Source organism: Saccopteryx leptura, chromosome 10, assembly GCF_036850995.1.
Source record: "Saccopteryx leptura isolate mSacLep1 chromosome 10, mSacLep1_pri_phased_curated, whole genome shotgun sequence".
NCBI lineage: Eukaryota > Metazoa > Chordata > Mammalia > Chiroptera > Emballonuridae > Saccopteryx > Saccopteryx leptura.
The window spans coordinates 65,679,353-65,696,949 of NC_089512.1; the positions used below are offsets into that span (position 1 = coordinate 65,679,353).

Genomic DNA, 17,597 nt, shown 5'->3' on the forward strand with positions numbered 1-17,597 from the left:
TTTGTTATTATGAACCTCACCCCCCAGGTAAAAATTACACTTGTAGTATCTGTGTGTGTGGACCAGCTTATAGTTCTTGGTCCACTTGTATGTTGTATTGTGTGAAGGGGACACGAGAAACAGGCTTAGTACTTACCTGAAAATGTTCTGCAGGTTTGAGCACAGCGCTAGAGATAACTTTGTTCAAAGTAGGCATTTTCAGCAGTTTTTTAAAAATTAAATTTTAATAAGATCCAATTGTTTGCCAGGCCTGTATGATAGCAATCTCATCTGCATTGCAAAGTCTAATATTATATTATGTATCTGACTGCCGAACATGCAAAAATAGACACAACTCAATAGATAAACATGAAAATTAGTTTAGATAGCACTCACTAGAGTACATTTAAAGTAAAAGAAGAGAAAATGAGAGTTCTTGCCTTGAATTGAGTCAGGTTTGCCAGAATTCACTTACTTTCCATTTAAGATTGGACGAGGGATAGAGGTGGAAATTTCTGGTGTGTGAGATAACTGCTGTGCCTTGTGTCTAAAGAGCTCTCTGGTTTCTGTGGAGGGCCGCTCTGCAGACCTGCACATGACATGAGGGCCGACCTCAGTTTCTGCGTCCCTAGCCGCCCTCCAAGGCTCTCACCAGGGAGAAACTGACCTGGGGACACGCATCAGCAGGAAAGCACACGATTGTCATTTTCAGTTTGAATTGTTTTGTGTAAAAACAAAAAGGTTTTGGGCAGGTTGCAAAATAGTAATTTTAAGTCCCAGAGCTAGGGTTTTCCCCCACCCAAATGGTGAACATTTATGGTGAAAACCTCTAATTTCCTCTTAAAGTAAATATGAAAATTATGATTTCACTCAGAGCCTGTATTTCTTTCCAATCTTAATGGCAAGATTCTGCATACACTTGCTTGTGGAAATGTCATAAATTGGCCTCGGATCAATTTCTCAAAGATAGTACACACCAAAGTGCCACTCTCAGATTTTTAGCCCCAGTGAAATAAGATTTAACTCTTCTCAGTGATGTTCGCCTTCCCACATTAAGGGCCCAAGGCAGAGGGATAAGCAGGGATATGTTCTGTGTAAAATTAAAATCACTTCACTGCATATTGTTCTGAAGACTTAGCAAAAGGATATTAACATTTCATTTCAGTAAAATGATGATATAATTACACCATCTTAAAAAATTATATGAGCATTTGGTCAATTGATGTGGAATGAATCCTGTACCCTGTTGCTAACTTGATCTAAATTAATAAACAAATGTTTTTCTTTTTACTTGTGCCATATGTTGATCCCAGTTCCACGGGCAGAAAGTGGCAGCTTGTGATGTTTCTTCAAGGATTGCACACTGTTCTGCATAAGGGAGAGTGCACACCTTCCTTTGTGTTTTAGAAACTTGATTTCAATTGTTTATTTCATCTGACATTGACATTCCGAGAACAGCTTTCATCAACTGATGAACCCCCGCCCCTACCCAACCTGAAAGTTGTGGTGCTTTTGTTCCTTGTGAAAGGTCTTGAGTGGCATAAAGCATCTTGTCTACAAGAACTAACTGTCTTTCGAAGGGGGAAAAACTGAAGCTTCTGCTTTAAAGAAATTAGAGAGATTGTAGATGTTAACCAAACAGACACGTTCCAAAAGCAGTCTGGTTTTCAAAAACAAAGGCCTATGAGTCATGTAATATCCCACGTGAAAATACATTGATAGACAGCAAGATGAGAAAAAGTTCATACATTTCACCTCTACTTTTTCCGTCTGAGTTGTTTTTTGTTGTCTTGAAGAGCTCAAGGGCGTGTGGTCCAGATAAGTGGAGGTCTTGGGACTTGCTTTTTATTAACTCTGAGAGTCACTTGCCATTAAACATAATTGAGTCCCTTTGTTGTTTTTCTTGAATCTCTCCCAGGCTACTTTCTCTTGACATTCAGGTTTTGATGTTCTCTTTTGTTTTCAGGGTAAGAAGTGACCTTTTGAGGTGACTGTAACTGAAGATTGCTTTACAGAAGCCAAAAAAGGTAAATGCAAATATGATTAGTGGGACCATATATGTAGGGTGGTATCTGTCACCTTTTAAGCATCTTAATTCAGTTCTTCTCTGATCTACCTATTTAGCAATTATATGTATATTTATTTGAGTGTAGGTAGGTATGCAGCATATTTTGGGACGTCTTTAAAGAAAATAATGGCCTTTAAGAAATGGTCCACAGAGTTATATATTTCCCCAAATATCAAACTTTTCCCCCCCTGTTGAAGCTGAACTTTTTTTGAGGGTAGGGGTGTGTTGAATTCATGGGTTTGAAGTTAGAGAGGAATAGTCACATCTCAAAAGTGGTGACTTCATAGAGTGAGCCTGCTGCTAACAAGAGTAACGCCTGTCAGTGTTCTAAGCTGAAGTGGTGTCATCCGACTGATGTTCATCTCGCGGCTTTATAATCACCTTCTTTCAGAAATTAATAGTCAGGCACCATAGCAACACGCCACATTGGTGCAACAGCTGAACAGCATGGGGCTTGTCCCTGTGATGTCAGCACTAGGCTGCCTTGTTCCTTTGACCTTGCTTAGAAATCAAAGGAGTGCTTGATTTTAAAATTAGATGTTTTCCAAGGGACTTATGTGGCTTGATAAATTAGAGCTAACTGAATTTTCTCAAATTCACATTTGGGATTGGGAACAAAAAAAGCAGTCTGGTTAAAATGGTTATGAATGGCTACACATTTTTTCCTGAATCCTAAAGTATCTCAGTGAGGGCAGAACTCATCTATAGTACAAGGTAATCTTGCAGATTATTTTGACATCTTATTTCTCAAGGCGTGTCTTCATTTGATTTCTGAATTTTGGCCAATACTCGTTCTATGCTGCAGCAGATGTGTGTCTGCTCTCCAGCGGGCTGCAAGCTGCCTGCTCGCACAGAGCCTCTGCTCAGATCTTACTGCAGGAAGCTTGTGAATTTGTAAGATGCAGGCTCCTTACTCTTTAGTTGAATAGGGTTTATTGTGGAACTGTCCTAATGTGAAGATTTTTACACCGCTTGTTTTAACTCTTACCCAGGGTTTGGGATTCTAGAATACATTATAAAGGTAATGATTTGTTTTTACTTGCCTGTTTTGGCACATTTGAATCCAGCTTGTTTCATTCTCACCATCTTTGTAGTTTAAATTAAACTTCAGCCTCTTTTAGCTGTTCCAGCCTGGAAAGGGGGGCCCCAGCCAGCAGCTGGGCTTAGCAAGTCAGCATTACTTTTGGCAAAGCACTTACCTTTGCTGAGACTCAGTTTTCTAGTTTTAAAAATGAAGGCTTCATCTATTCCAGGGATCTGAAACCTGTGTCTGAAAGGGCCATATGGTAAATACTTTCCGTCTCTGCCACAGCTCTTCGGGCCAGCTGTGAGTCGTGCCTCCTGGTTCCTGGGACCCCTGGGAGGTCTCGGCCCAAGGGGCTCCTCGTGCAGAGCTGTGCTGGGTGCCTGAGTCCTCTAGTGTTGTTAGCAAAGGTTTTTGGTGAAGCTACAAATTATGATTAAACCGAGCTGAAAAAGTTGTTGATCAGATGAAATATTCTGCCTGAGAAGTGTGTTGTCCCACAGTTTTAAATAGCCTTCATCAGTGGTTTTAATTGGAATCACCTGTAAGCATGAATGATTGTTTTCTGACTTGATGTCTTTATAATGTCCACACTTACATCAAGGACCTGAAAATGGACATGATTGAATTTGTACAATGTGATTTTTCCCATTTCTAAAATATTTTTCAAAGTTAAAAACATCATGAGTCAAGGGCAAGTTTGGTTAAAAAAAGTTTCTAAAATTTGTCATTTGTGTTGACTACGAGAGAAAGAAACTGCTTTCTTTTTAAAAAATTTTTTTTAGTTTTCAATTATATAATTGACATTCAATAATACCAAAAAAGTGCTTTCTTTATAATTACTGTCACGAACATAGTGTATTATATAATATTCTGAAAATAAGGAACCCCTTTTCAAATTTTAGAAACACAGAAAAACTTTGTCCTACTGGTGCCTTCTATTGTGACACAAAAAAAGCTGACTAACAAATTTACATGATTTTTTAAATTGACATAGAAAGAGAATCAGAGAGAGGGACAGATAGGGATGAACAGACAGGAAGGGAGAGAGGTGAGAAGCGTCAATTCTTCCTGTGGCTCCTTAGTTGTTCATTGATTGCTTTCTCATATGTGCCTTGACCGGGGCTCCAGCAGAGTAAGTGATCCCTTGCTCAAGCCAGCGACCTTGGGTTCAAGCCAGAGACCTTAGGCTTCAAGCTAGTGACCTTTGGGCTCAAGCTAGTGACCATGGGGTCACATTTATGATCCCAAACTCAAGCCAGCGACCCCGCACTCAAGCTGGTGAGCCCATGGTCAAGCTGGATGAGCCCGTGCTCAAGTTGGTGACCTCGGGGTTTCAAACCCCGGTCCTCCGCATCCCAGTCTGATGCTCTTTCCATTGCACCACCACCTGGTCAGGTACAAATTTGCATGGTTTTTATTTTGACTTGACTTCTGGGAAACTCAGAGTAAGGGTTTGTGGTCAATCTCTAGAGTTTTTTTCAACTTTAGCTTTTTGTCTTTTTATTTTAAAATAAACTTAACTTTGTACCCCTACATAACATTTCATTAACTTTTTTTCTTCTACAATTAATTCCATCTGTATTTTGACTCTTATTTACATATTATTTTTAGAAATAAGTTTAGATATATAGACTCAAATAATAAATTGCATGTAATTTTTTACCTTTTAACAAGCGCAGTGATTCTTTAAAAACTAATCCTTGTATATCTTGATCTCTTATATGTAAAGGAAAAAAAAGTTTGTTAAGAATATAAAATCTAAAAATATATAAATAAAAGGGATAGAATGGTTAGTGTTTCTTCCCAGTGAATACACCTTAAACCAAATTAAGATTGTGTTGCCCAATGGTGGTTTGGAAACCAGCACTATCTTATAAGAAGGATGCAGGTTTCAGATGGCAGCAGCTGCTCAGTAAATGCTATGCCCGAATTTGAAATCTGGGAATCATTAACTGTCAGCATAGATGCAAATAAATATGCTTCCATTGGCATTATGGGAACGACTGGTTATGTGCCTAAAAGTGGTCAGGCAAATTCAGGAAACCACATGAAGCCATTTTTCAAATTTAGTTACAAAGGTCTATAGAATCATAAATAACAGTCTTCATACTTTAGTGGTATAACAGTTTTCTTCCAAGTAGATCTGAGCATTGTATAAAATGTGTCTAGTTGCCTGAGAGATTGTTGGCAATTATTATCATCCCCACTTGACAGTCTGGGAAAGTGGCCCCACAGGTGATGAGTAGTACCCATGGTCATCTAGAATGTCAAGACTGTAGGTGAAGTGACGACTTGCTGAGGTCAGTCTGATTGTGATTGCTGTGATGCCCTTCTGTCAGGGCTTCCTCCATTTGTGTGGCAGTTTCTCCCTGTTTACCCACATGCATTTCTGCTTCAAATTCAAATCCAATCTGTAAAAGTCATCATCTTGTATTTAGTTCTGAATGGCACTGGGAGTCAGTGATAATAGTCAAGATCATATAGATTGCAATCAAATAGCTGTTTTCAAATATCAGGCATTTTCAAACTTCACATTTTACCTGATGATTTTTTTTTAATAATCAACCTATTTGAGAAAAAGTTAAACAATCTAAAAAAATGTGTAATCATTGCAGTTTTTCTCCCATGCCTCATTTGAGGTATTTTTGTTGTTCTTGATAGATCTAGGAGTTATAATCCATCCTTGTAGACTCTTCTCATTGTGTCTTACATATTAAAAATTATTTCTTTGTTACAAAAAAGCTAAAATTGGTAATTCAGCTGTTTGAAATATATTTGTTGGTTCTTTGGAAAATGTATGTGTATGCAATGTAAATATTTATATAATTAAAATATTTTGAGTTAAATCCATTAAAAAATGACCTCTTTATAACATTCAGCATTTGAATTATGTGGCTATTAATTCACTAAATTGTTATAAATACACTGGAAGAGAGGGTCTTCATTGAGCTGTCATTGCTTCCCCAGAGCCTTTTGGTGCATGCGTGTGCACAACACACACACACACCCATGCTGGGTGTGACAGTCCAGGTAAAGACTAAGCTGATACAGCATAGAGACCTCAACATATAGTGGTTTAAATAAAATGCATGTTTACTTTTCTCTGATGTAACAGTTTGTCTGCCTAGCTTGACTGGGCAGTTTCTTTCCCTCCTATACTCTCCTACTTTGTCCTTGTCTACATGGTTGAAGCACAGTGAAATCCAAGCATAAGAATTCCTTTGAAGCAAATGATTAAAAATTGGATACATTTATATCCATTGACATTTAATTGGTAAGAGTATGGTCATATGGTCACAAGAAGCTGCAGGGGCTACCTGGGTGGCCACATGTGTGGGAGAATTGGAGAACAGATTTAAGGGGACAGAACATAACTTGATCAGTTAAATTGCCCTAATCCAGTAATTTCATTCATTCATTCATTCATTCATACCTACATATGACTATACATACATGCATACATACATACATACATTAGTCTGTACTGCAGATATGTGTTGATGATGTGTGCCAGGTTGCTGGGATCATAGCACTATGTTGGAAGCACATCATCTATTACCCCAGTCTTCATAGGGTTTATATTGTAGAGAGGAAGACAGACACTGGGAATGATGATGACAGGTGTTTGGAAGGGCAGATATTGGTTGCTATGAGAATGTTCTATAACAGGGAGACCAGAGTATCAGGGATTCATGTATTATAGCATTAAATGGAAGCTATGTTGACTTAACTTGATTTTCTTATATTTTCATGCCAATGCTGTTGTGAATGTTATCAGGCATGTTCATTTTTTGGGTAATAGCTTTATTGATGTATAATTCACACACAATATAATTTACCCCAGTAAAGTATACTGTGTAATTATTTTTATAGTATAGTCACAGAATTTACAGCCATCCCCACAGTCTACTTTTAGAACATTTATTACACCAGAAAGAGACCCCATACACATTAGCAGTCAGTCCCTTAACATAGCTTCTTTCTGTCTAATCTTCTTTCTGTCTGTATAGACTTATTCTGGAAGTTTCACAGTAATTGAATCATGTGTTATGTGGTCTTTTGTGACGCATTTCTTCCACTTAGCATAATGTTTTCAAGGTTCATCCAAAGCTTTTCGATTTTTAACTGTTTTAAAACCTCAGAGTTGTATGTGTTCTTAGTCCTAAATCCAAAATGGTGGCCTGAAGTATTCTCATAAGGGATGGAAGGGGGGGGTGTCTTACAGTTTTCATGTTGTTTACGGTATATTTCTATGGAACTGACTTAGCCTTCTAACTGTTAAACTTTAGAATTTAAATGTTTGCATTTTAAGTTAGCTGTATTTAAACATTGTTAACCATAATGCTATATACTAAGTTACTCTGTAAACAAGAACTGTCTCTCCTGAACATTAGTTTCAAAGAAAAAAATTTAAATATTAATTTCCAGAGAAATATGCTCAATAGAGTTCTTTTTCAAGCAGAAGTCACTTGTTGAAATTTACATGAAGGCAGACTTAGTAGTAAAGACAGTATTTGCAGCAATTACAATATCAAGTAGATAGATTTTGTACAATCACCAATCAAAACTATAAAACTAACACATGGGTTTATTTATTTTTTCAAAATGATGTTTTTGCTCTTTCATTTTCTAGGGGCACAAATATTCCAACTACATAAGATGCACCTTGAACCATCTTATCTAGAGGTTTTCAGCTTAGGTGACATTTAACAGCTTAACAGAGATGCAGAAGTATTGTCCTTTTTTGTAATTCAAAAACCTCAAGAAGAAATTTGGAGACTAACTCTCCAATTACAATAACTTGTTTAGGGTAACACATCTAGGTGGCCTTGACTACATGACCCCTTATATCCAGTAACATCCAGAACCTTAAAATAGCGGATGCTATATTGATGGTAGAATCCTTATTTTGAGGCCATTTGAAAAGTTGACACTTTCTTCCTAGGGCTGTTTGGAGTTGAAGTTTATGGTATCTTTTTTTAAAATTTATTCATTTTAGAGAGGTGGACAGGGCGGGGGGGGGGGGAGAGAAAAGCAGGGAAGCATCAACTCCCATATGTGCCTTGACCAGGCAAGCCCAGGGTTTCGAACCAGCAACCTCAGCATTCCAGGTCAACGCTTCACCCACAGCGCCACCACAGGTCAGGCGAGTTTATGGTATCTTTTAAAAAGACTGTTCATAAGTCGGTCCCATTTTGAAAAATGGGAAATGAGGGTTAGTTGTTGGTCCATCTCTTTTTTTGAGCTAAACTGTTGTACTTCCATGACCTTTGCATTGGGTGGGGGAAAAAAAACAATAAATTTAATGTCTTTCTACTCAATTCAAATGCTCTCTTTTTGTAGAGTGAAAATTGTGCAAATTTTCCCTTTAATTTTTTATATTAGCATGTATGTAACATATAATTATAGGTAATTAGATATTTTGTTTATTATCTGACAGTGCAATGAGTTATTTTAAAGCAATGTTTAATTAATAGAAGTCTTGCTCCATTGGATGGACCATGGTGATTTCAGTCAGCAATTGTCATGGGTCTTTCATTCCTTGCCCTGCCTGTTAAGGCCTCTTTCCTTGGGAAGTCTATTTATTTTCCTTTAAAGCAGTGGTAGTCAACCTGGTCCCTACTGCCCACTAGTGGGCGTTCCAGCTTTCATGGTGGGCGGTAGCGGAGCAACCAAAGTATAAATAAAAAGATAGATTTAACTATAGTAAGTTGTTTTATAGAGATTTATTCTGCCAAACTTAGCGAAAATCCAACACAAAGTACTTGGTAAGTAATTATTATTATATGCTTTAACTTGCTGTTACTCTGCTTTATAAATTTTATAAAGTAAAGTTACTTCCCTACTTTATAAATCACCATTATTGTGGAACTGGTGGGCGGTTAGAAAATTTTACTACTAACAGAGATACAAAAGTGGGCGGTAGGTATAAAAAGGTTGACTACCCCTGCTTTAAAGGATCCTGAGCAGTCCCTAGAAGCCAGAGGAAGTGTCCTAAAATCCATGCATTACAGATTGCATAAAGTTTATTTAGAACAGTGATTTTCAAAGTGGGCATTGGGACCCTTTGGTGGGTTAGGAGCTCAATTTAGTGGGCTGTGCCCAAGAAGTTTTTAAATTTTTTCCACTTATTTGAGAAGTAGAGAGAAAGAGGAAGGGGGAGAGAGATAAAAAAAAGGGGGGGGGGAGGAAGAGAGAGAGTGAGAGAGAGAACACAGAAAGAGAGAGAGAGAGAGAGAGAGAGAGAGAGAGAAACCACCCATTGTTCCACGTACGTGTTCTATTTAGTTGTACACTCATTGGTTGCTTCTCACATGTGCCCTACATGACCAGGGATTGAACATGCGAGCTTGCACACTGGGACAACACTCTATTCAGTGAGTCACCTGGCCCAATATTTTTTTAAATAATTGAATAAACATACAATACAGTAGAATATACTGTCAATATGGAAACCACTAGGCACCTGTGGCTATCTGCACTTGACATGTAGCTAGCCAAAACTTATATGTGCTATAAGTGTAAAATCCGCAGTTTCAAAGATGTGTGGGAAAAAAAATGTGAGACATTTGAATGATTATTTTTTATTGATTATACGTTGAAATGATTACATTTTGTCTATATTGGGTTAAATAAAATAAATTGTTTCAATTAATTTTAATTGTTTTTGTTTACTTTTTACCGTGTGGTTAAAATTACATATATGACAAGCATTGTATTTCTTTTAGGCATCTTGCTGAGATCATGGGGAATATAGCAGTGAGTGACAGCTACAAGCCCTCTACTCATGGCTCTGTCGGGTGGGGACTGGCAGGAAAATACACTAAATAAATATGAAATGATAGGTGCTGTGGAGAAAAGAGAGAAGGGTACAGGAGGTTAAATTGCCAGAGGGAAGGTATTGCAACTGCAAATAGTCAGTGACACAGACATTTGAACAGAGATTTGGCATATTGCAAAGAAAGCAAGTTAGCCAGTCTGGCCAAAGCAGGCAGCAAGTGGGAGAGTAGTAGAAGAGTCTTTTAGTGAAATATGGAGACATTGATGGGCTTTGAAGTGGGACATAATCTGACTCATGCTTTAAGTGCATCACTCTGAAAGCTGTTTTGCAAATAGACTGGGTGGGTGAGACAGTAGGCAGGAAGGCTCTTCAGGAGGCCACTGGAATAACCTAAGGAGGGAGGGTGATGGCGGGGATCCGGATAGTGGTGGAAATGATGAGACGTTGTTAGATCAGGAATTCATTTGAAGGTGGAGCCAAAGGACTTCTTGGGGGAATCGATGTGGAGTTTGGAAGAGTTGCATAATGGAGGGTTCCCAAGATCTTTATCCTGGTGGATTGCTGTGGGTGGAAAGAGAAGAGTCAGGTAGAAGACAGGTTTTCTGTTGTAGTAGCTGCTGGAAGGGTGGAGCTGCCAGTAACGGGAATAGGGAATCTTGTTGGGGGGGGCGGTTTGAGGGGGTAAAAGAATTCACTTGTTAAATACAGTAAAGCAGATTTTATTCAGGACCATCACAGTAGGTGCAGGGAACCCTGCAGTGAGATTTTTTATGTGAGAGACAGATTGAGCCAGCTCTGAACACAGCCTGGTCACAAGGGCATTCACAGCCAAGGAGCGGGATTGATGGAAATCAGTGGATGGAAAATTATTATTTTTTTCTTTTTTAATTTTTTTATTTTTTTTTCTGAAGCTGGAAACGGGGAGAGACAGTCAGACAGACTCCCACATGCGCCCAACCGGGATCCACCCGCACGCCCACCAGGGGGCGACACTCTGCCCACCAGGGGGCGATGCTCTGCCCCTCTGGGGCGTCGCTCTGCCGCGACCAGAGCCACTCTAGCGCCTGGGGCAGAGGCCAAGGAGCCATCCCCAGCGCCCGGGCCATCTTTGCTCCAATGGAGCCTCGGCTGCGGGAGAGGAAGAGACAGACAGAGAGGAAGGAGAGGGGGAGGGGTGGAGAAGCAGATGGGTGCCTCTCCTGTGTGCCCTGGCCCGGGAATCGAACCCGGGACTTCTGCACGCCAGGCCGACGCTCTACCACTGAGCCAACTGGCCAGGGCTGGAAAATTATTAAGAGGAAATTATGAGGGATAAGGGGAAAGTCCTGGCTAACTAGATCTAATAGGATTCTTTGTTAAGACAGTCCAGGGTGAACAGGTACCATCTGAGTGGTGGTGGAAGATGAATCCAATCACACGAGGGTGACCAGATACGGTGGTGGGCTTTGGTTTGAACTTAGTAGGGTTTTTGTTAAAATTAGCTTTTACAAGGAAGTGCACAGGTGGGGTTCGGAGCATCACTAAAGTTTGGTTAAGCCAAGGTACTTTGTCAAGCCTGGATGAGTGAAGCAGGGAAACCAGGAGCACAGTGTAGATGTGTGAGTTTGAACTGTTGATGGAGATGTCAGGTGGGTGTTTGGATATGTGGTTCTAGACATGTCCTAGCTAGGGCTATAACTTGAGGATTTATAAGCAAGTAGGTGATGTGTAAAGGCACGAAAGTGGATGAGCTCATGAAAAGCAATGGCGTAGACAAAGAAGAGAAGGGCTCCGAGGTGTGGGTTCTGAATGCAACACCATTGTGAGATTTGTTCACAGGATGCTGAGACAGAGAGGTCAAAGATGGAAGCACGACTCAGGGATGGTGGTGAGCCAGATGCCTGTTGAGGACACAGTTTAAAGGAGGAAAGCATTGTCAGCTGTATGAAATGCTGCCAAGGGGTCAAGAGCAATGGTGACAAAGAACTGACCATTGGGTTTGTCAACATGGAAGTCATATTTAATCATACCAAGAGTCAAAAATATTTGAATCTCACTCTTGTAACATACAGTGGCTTTGCACAACTACCGTCTGCTTATGGAAATTAGGCATTTTGAATGATTTTTCCAGGAATCGTGCCCACTAAGGTCATCACATGTGCTTCCACCCTGTGCAGCCCCACGTGGTCAGGGCTAACTGTGATGTTTGCGTCGTAATGCAGCCTGTAGAAAGTGATCAGATAAAAACTCACTGCTACATAATGGAATTTTTGAATTTTGTCCCTTTTGACTCAATCTCTCATCTGATGGTTTAGCTATTAAGTTTAAACCAAAGACAAGGGAAAAGGGGGATATACTTGCATCTCTAATTTAAAATGTTATTATTATTATTATTATTTTTTTGTATTTTTCTGAAGCTGGAAAATCAGACAGACTCCCACATGCGCCCGACCGGGATCCACCCGGCACGCCCACCAGGGGGCGATGCTCTGCCCCTCTGGGGCGTCGCTCTGTTGCGACCAGAGCCACTCTAGTGCCTGGGGCAGAAGCCAAGGAGCCATCCCCAGCGCCCGGGCCATCTTTGCTCCAATGGAGCCTCGCTGAGGGAGGGGAAGAGAGAGACAGAGAGGAAGGAGAGGGGGAGGGGTGGAGAAGCAGATGGGTACTTCTCCTGTGTGCCCTGGCCGGGAATCGAACCCGGGACTTCTGCACGCCAGGCCAACGCTCTACCACTGAGCCAACCGGCCAGGGCCTAAAATGTTATTTTTAATCATCTAAAATACATCACAGTTTGGTATGGTTAACATAGTCTCTAGATTAGTAAAGTGCTAGTTTGTGCCTAAGCCATATGTCAGTCTATCACCTCTACCCTATACTAATATAGGTAGTCTTTGATGGGTTCATCCATCTTTCAGATTAACTAAGAGCATCAAAGACTAGCTTATTCAAAAGTTCTGAAACATAATTGAACATTTTTGAGACTTCTAAGGCTGGTCCCAAATTTTCAAGCATCTAGAAAATTGTAAGTAAAATGACGAAAACATGCGTTGTCCCCAGTTTGGATGAGTACCATTGAAGGAGCAGGGCCTGAGGGCAGAGCACTCTATCTGAGACAGAGCGTGCACATGTGTTTTTCAGATGTGTCAGTATAAGATGTTCTTAGAAGAAATGAGGATAGCCTGAAAGTGTAGTAAGAAAATGTATGAATAATAATTCTTTGTTCTTTTTTTTTGGGGGGGAGGAGATGAGAAGCATCAACTCATAGTTGTGTCACCTTAGTTGTTCATTGATTGCTTCTCATATGTGCATTGATGGGGGGAAGGGCTCAAGCCAAACCAGTGACCGCTTTATTTTATTTATTGATTTTTAGAGAGAGGAGAGAGAGGGAGAGACAGAAGGAGTGAGAGGAGAAGCAGGAAGCATCAACTCATAGTAGTTGCTTCTCATATATGCCTTGACCAGGCAAGCCCAGGGTTTCAAACTGGCAACCTCAGCACTCCAGGTCGACGCTTTATCCACTGCGCCACCACAGGCCAGGCCAAGCCAGTGACCTCTTGTTCAAGCCAGCGACCTTGGTGTTATGTCAATGTCCCCGTGCTCAAGCTGGCAAGCCTGCACTCAAGCGGATGACCTCACAGTCAAGCAGGCAACCTCGGGCTTTTGAACATGGCACCTCAGTGTCCCAGGTTGACACTCTGTCCACTGTGCTACCACCAGTAAGGCAAGAAAAAATTCATTGGTGGCCTCACCTAAACAGTTCAACATTTTTATCTGTAGCTTGCCAATATTTGTAAATACCGATTATACTGTATAAACTGTTTTGTTTACTGCTTTAACATTAAAATATCCTAAGTATTTTTCCAAATTAATACATAATATATATAAATCATGTTTTTAATATACTTTGGTGACCTCTATTGTGTTATTCATGCAGCAGTGGGTCTTTAGATTTCTTCCGGTTTCACAATCTCTTGAATTAGTTTTATACATGATGTTGTGATTTTAGATTGTCACCCAATTCCCTCAACTTTGTTTTTATCTCATTTTTCTTTTATGTTTATTTTTTATTTTTTTAAAAATTTTATTTAGACAATTTTAACCAGGTGACATTGATAAATTAGATAACATAGATTCAGAGAAAACATCTCCAGATAATTTTGACATTTGACTATGTTGTATACCCATCACCTAAAGTCAAATTGTCTTCTGTCACCTTCTATTTGGTTTTCTTTATGCCCCGCTGCTCCCCCGACTACCTCCCTCTCTTCTCTTCCCCTCCCCCTGGTAACCACCACACTCTTGTCCATGCTCATGAGTCTCAATTTTGTGTCCCACCTATGTATGGAATCATACAGTTCTTAGTTTTTTCTGATCTACTTATTTCATTCAGTATAATGTTATCAAGGTCCATCCATGTTGTCATAAATGATCCTATGTCATCATTTCTTATGGCTGAGTAGTATTCCATAGTATATATGTACCACATCTTCTTTATCCAATCATCTGTTGAAGGACTCAACAATAAACAAGCAAACAACCAATAAAAAAATGGGAAGAGGACATGAACAGACACTTCTCCCAGGAAGAAATATAAATGGCCAACAGATATATGAAAAGATGCTCATTTTCACTAGCTATTAGAGAAATGCAAATCAAAACTGCAATGAGATACCACCTCACGCCTGTTAGATTAGCTATTATCAACAAGACAGGTAATAACAAGTGTTGGAGAGGCTGTGGAGAAAAAGGAACCCTCATACACTGTTGGTGGGAATGTAAAGTAGTACAACCATTATGGAAGAAAGTATGGTGGTTTCTCAAAAAATTAAGAATAGAACTTCCATATGACCCAGCAATCCCTCTACTGGGTATATACCCCCAAAACTCAGAGATATTGATATGTAAAGACACATGCAGCCCCATGTTCATTGCAGCATTGTTCACAGTGGCCAAGACATGGAAACAACCAACTCCCTCAACTTTAAAGTAATATTAAAACTAATCTGAGGAGCATAAAGTTACACTCTGGTATTAACTTGCATGTGCTTTCCAGAATAATGAGAGGTACGGTTTCCATTTACTTTGATTGCAAACTTTCTAGACTCTAGGCATTATTCTTTTCTGATCTGAATTCTTTTCTTTTCTCTTAAGTGAGAAGCGTGGAGGCAGAGACAGATTCCTACATGCACCCTGACCATGATCCACCTGGCAACCACCTATGGGGCAATGCTCTATCTGTGGCTGTTACTTGGTTGCTTGGCAACCCAGCTATTTTAGCACCTGAGGGGAGGCCATGTAGCCATCCTCAGTGCCCAGGGCCAACTTTGCTTGAACCATTTGAGTCATGGCTGTGGAAGGGGAAGAGAGAGAGATAGAGGGGATGGGGAGAAGCAGATGGTCGCTTCTCCTCTATGCTCTGAACTGGAATTGAACCCGGGACTTCCACATGCTGGGCTGACATTCTACCCCTGAGCCAACAGGCCAGGGCATCCGATTTCTTCAACTGTTTTCTTTTGTCATCTAAAATAATAGTGACTAAGTTATTCTCCCCCCTTTGGAGTAGTGTAGGACTTCTTTCAGTATAAACTGCTCCAAGCATTTCTTCATTTATAGCAAGTGTCAGGAATGGTCGCTCAGTAGTATTAGCTTTCTTTTATTATTAGCACAGTGCATGGAATGTAGTAATTTTTCAAGGACATTCATAATTTTTACTCTTAATTAATTTTAAAGATATTGAAAATATTTTAAATGGCTGTTTTTATTAAGAAGAACCTAGTGGAAATAAAAGTCATGGACATCCTGTTACCATCCTCTGGCCCAAATAGAAGAACAAAACAAAAGAACTTTAAGGAAATGGTAACTGGATGTTTAAGGATAATATTATATTCTTTAATTATCTTCCTCTTCTGCTCATCACCCACCTGCCATCAAAAGGTAGAGCGTAGGACCATCCAGAGGGGTCAACTTGGCTCATTTTTAGGAATTTGAAATAGCCTCTTGGCCATTTAGAGCCCAGATTCCAGTGCTAAAATTGTAAAAGGCTGGACTGTTGACATTTGCATGCTCCTGAGTTCAGGCAGGGAGACCTGGGCTCACAAGCTTTTTAAAAGTTAAACCACGTGACTGAAATATGTAGTATGAAGAGTTTTTCCAGGGCTGTGCATGAGTTTCATTGGCTGTGCCATTATCTTGTTGTAGAACTTACACAGAGACTATGTTAACGGAGCAAGCATTAGGCTCACATCCCCTGCAGTCCACGTTGAGGAATGTAGGGAGAAGTTGCATTCAGTATTCACCATGTCCAAGGCCAGAGAGAGACAGACAGAGACAGAAGGAGGGAGGTTGGTTGGTTCACAGGACAGTGGGTGAGAATTTCTGTTTATCTGGGAGAAAGTAAAGATGGCCCTTTTCCACTACTCAGATGTGTTTTGAGTGAGCAGGGGATTGGCTATTTGGGGGACACTACCCGGATTGGCCTTCACCCCACTGTTATGCGTGCATGTGTGCACATGGGAGGTGGCAGCAAGTTCTTCCTCTGAAAACTCCAGAATCTGTCATTTTCAACAAGGATGTAGGAAGTGATCTGGAGAAATGTCTCATATATGTTTATGAAGTCCAGTATGCAACCTTCTCCATTCTTTCAAAATGAAATTTGATTTTTCTTTACTTATACATGAGAATTCTCATAGTAAAAACAAACAGTAAGGAGAGCATAAATAAGAAGTCAACATACTTCAGATTCGTTCCCCCTGGGCCATTTTGGAGGCAGCTCTTCCTAACATCTCTGTCTCTGCCGTTTTTCTGCCCTGAAGCTCTGGGCTGTCCGGAGTGGTAACTGGCAGCACCAGCAGGCATTGAGAAGCTGACGTGTGGCTTGTCTGAAGTGACATTTGCTGTAAGTGTCAAATCCATCCAAGACTTGGGGGAAAAAAGACTGTAAAATATTAAGGTTATCTATTGATTACAGGTTGAAATGATAATATTTTAGATATATTGGATTAAATCAAACATACTATTAAGATTAATTTTATTTGTTTCATTTTACTTATCAAAATGTTATCTACTAGAAAATTTTAGGCTACAATTGTAGTTTACAGTATGTTTTAATTTGGCCATTGAGTTTGACAGTTTTAATGGGCTTATGCAAAACATTTTCTACTTTTTTTGAAATGTAAAAATATATGCCAATTTCTTTCAGTAACAATTAATGTATGGCAACATTATTATTATCATATAGCTGTGTGTAGATATAACTAGTGCCACTCTGTTGGATGTACAAGGGGTACAAGGGGGTACAACCATTTAGTGAACAGGGTTGTGTATTCTTCTTGGGAAGCCTGTCGATTATTTCATCAGGATAGGGCTGTTGACGGTGAGACTGAGTAAATCCTTGTTGTGGGAGACTGCTGTGCCTTGAAGGGTGTTCAGCAGCATCCCTGGTCTCCATCTACTCGATACCACTAGCACTCGCCCTCCCACCATATGGATAGCAAACGAAAATTTCCTCAGACATTGCCGTGTGTCCCCTGAAGGGGCAAATTCAATCCAATTGAGAAACATTGACTTAGGGCAAATTACCAGGATGAAAAATTCTGGGTGCAAAGGTATATGTCATTGAAATTTAGATGGATAGGTAAGTAGGTAGGTAGGTAGGTAGGAAGCTAGATAGATAGATAGAAATTGATATATATTTGATATACTGTGAAATTTTATATGTGTTCCCAAACTGTTTTCTAGAAGAATGGTACCAATTCATATCTCTG

General features: G+C 39.9%; 1 protein-coding gene and 1 long non-coding RNA gene across 16 annotated transcripts in view; one reads left to right on the plus strand and one right to left on the minus strand.

Moving 5' to 3' along the window:
- The window catches only part of FOXP1 (forkhead box P1), a 650,161-nt gene that overhangs the window by 294,907 nt on the left and 337,657 nt on the right, over nucleotides 1-17,597 (plus strand). For 14 of the 15 annotated variants that reach the window (XR_010747235.1, XM_066351748.1, XM_066351745.1 and 11 more), the window contains one exon: nucleotides 1,946-2,006. The exons of the other annotated variant lie outside the window; for it this stretch is intronic. The gene's annotated coding sequence lies outside the window, so the exon portion shown is untranslated. The remainder of the gene's footprint in view (nucleotides 1-1,945; nucleotides 2,007-17,597) is intronic. 15 annotated transcript variants of the gene reach the window in all.
- Nucleotides 9,713-17,597, minus strand: part of LOC136382463 (uncharacterized) — a 44,494-nt gene continuing 36,609 nt past the window's right edge. The window contains exon 3 of the long non-coding RNA XR_010747237.1: nucleotides 9,713-10,416. This is a non-coding gene — a long non-coding RNA (uncharacterized lncRNA). The remainder of the gene's footprint in view (nucleotides 10,417-17,597) is intronic.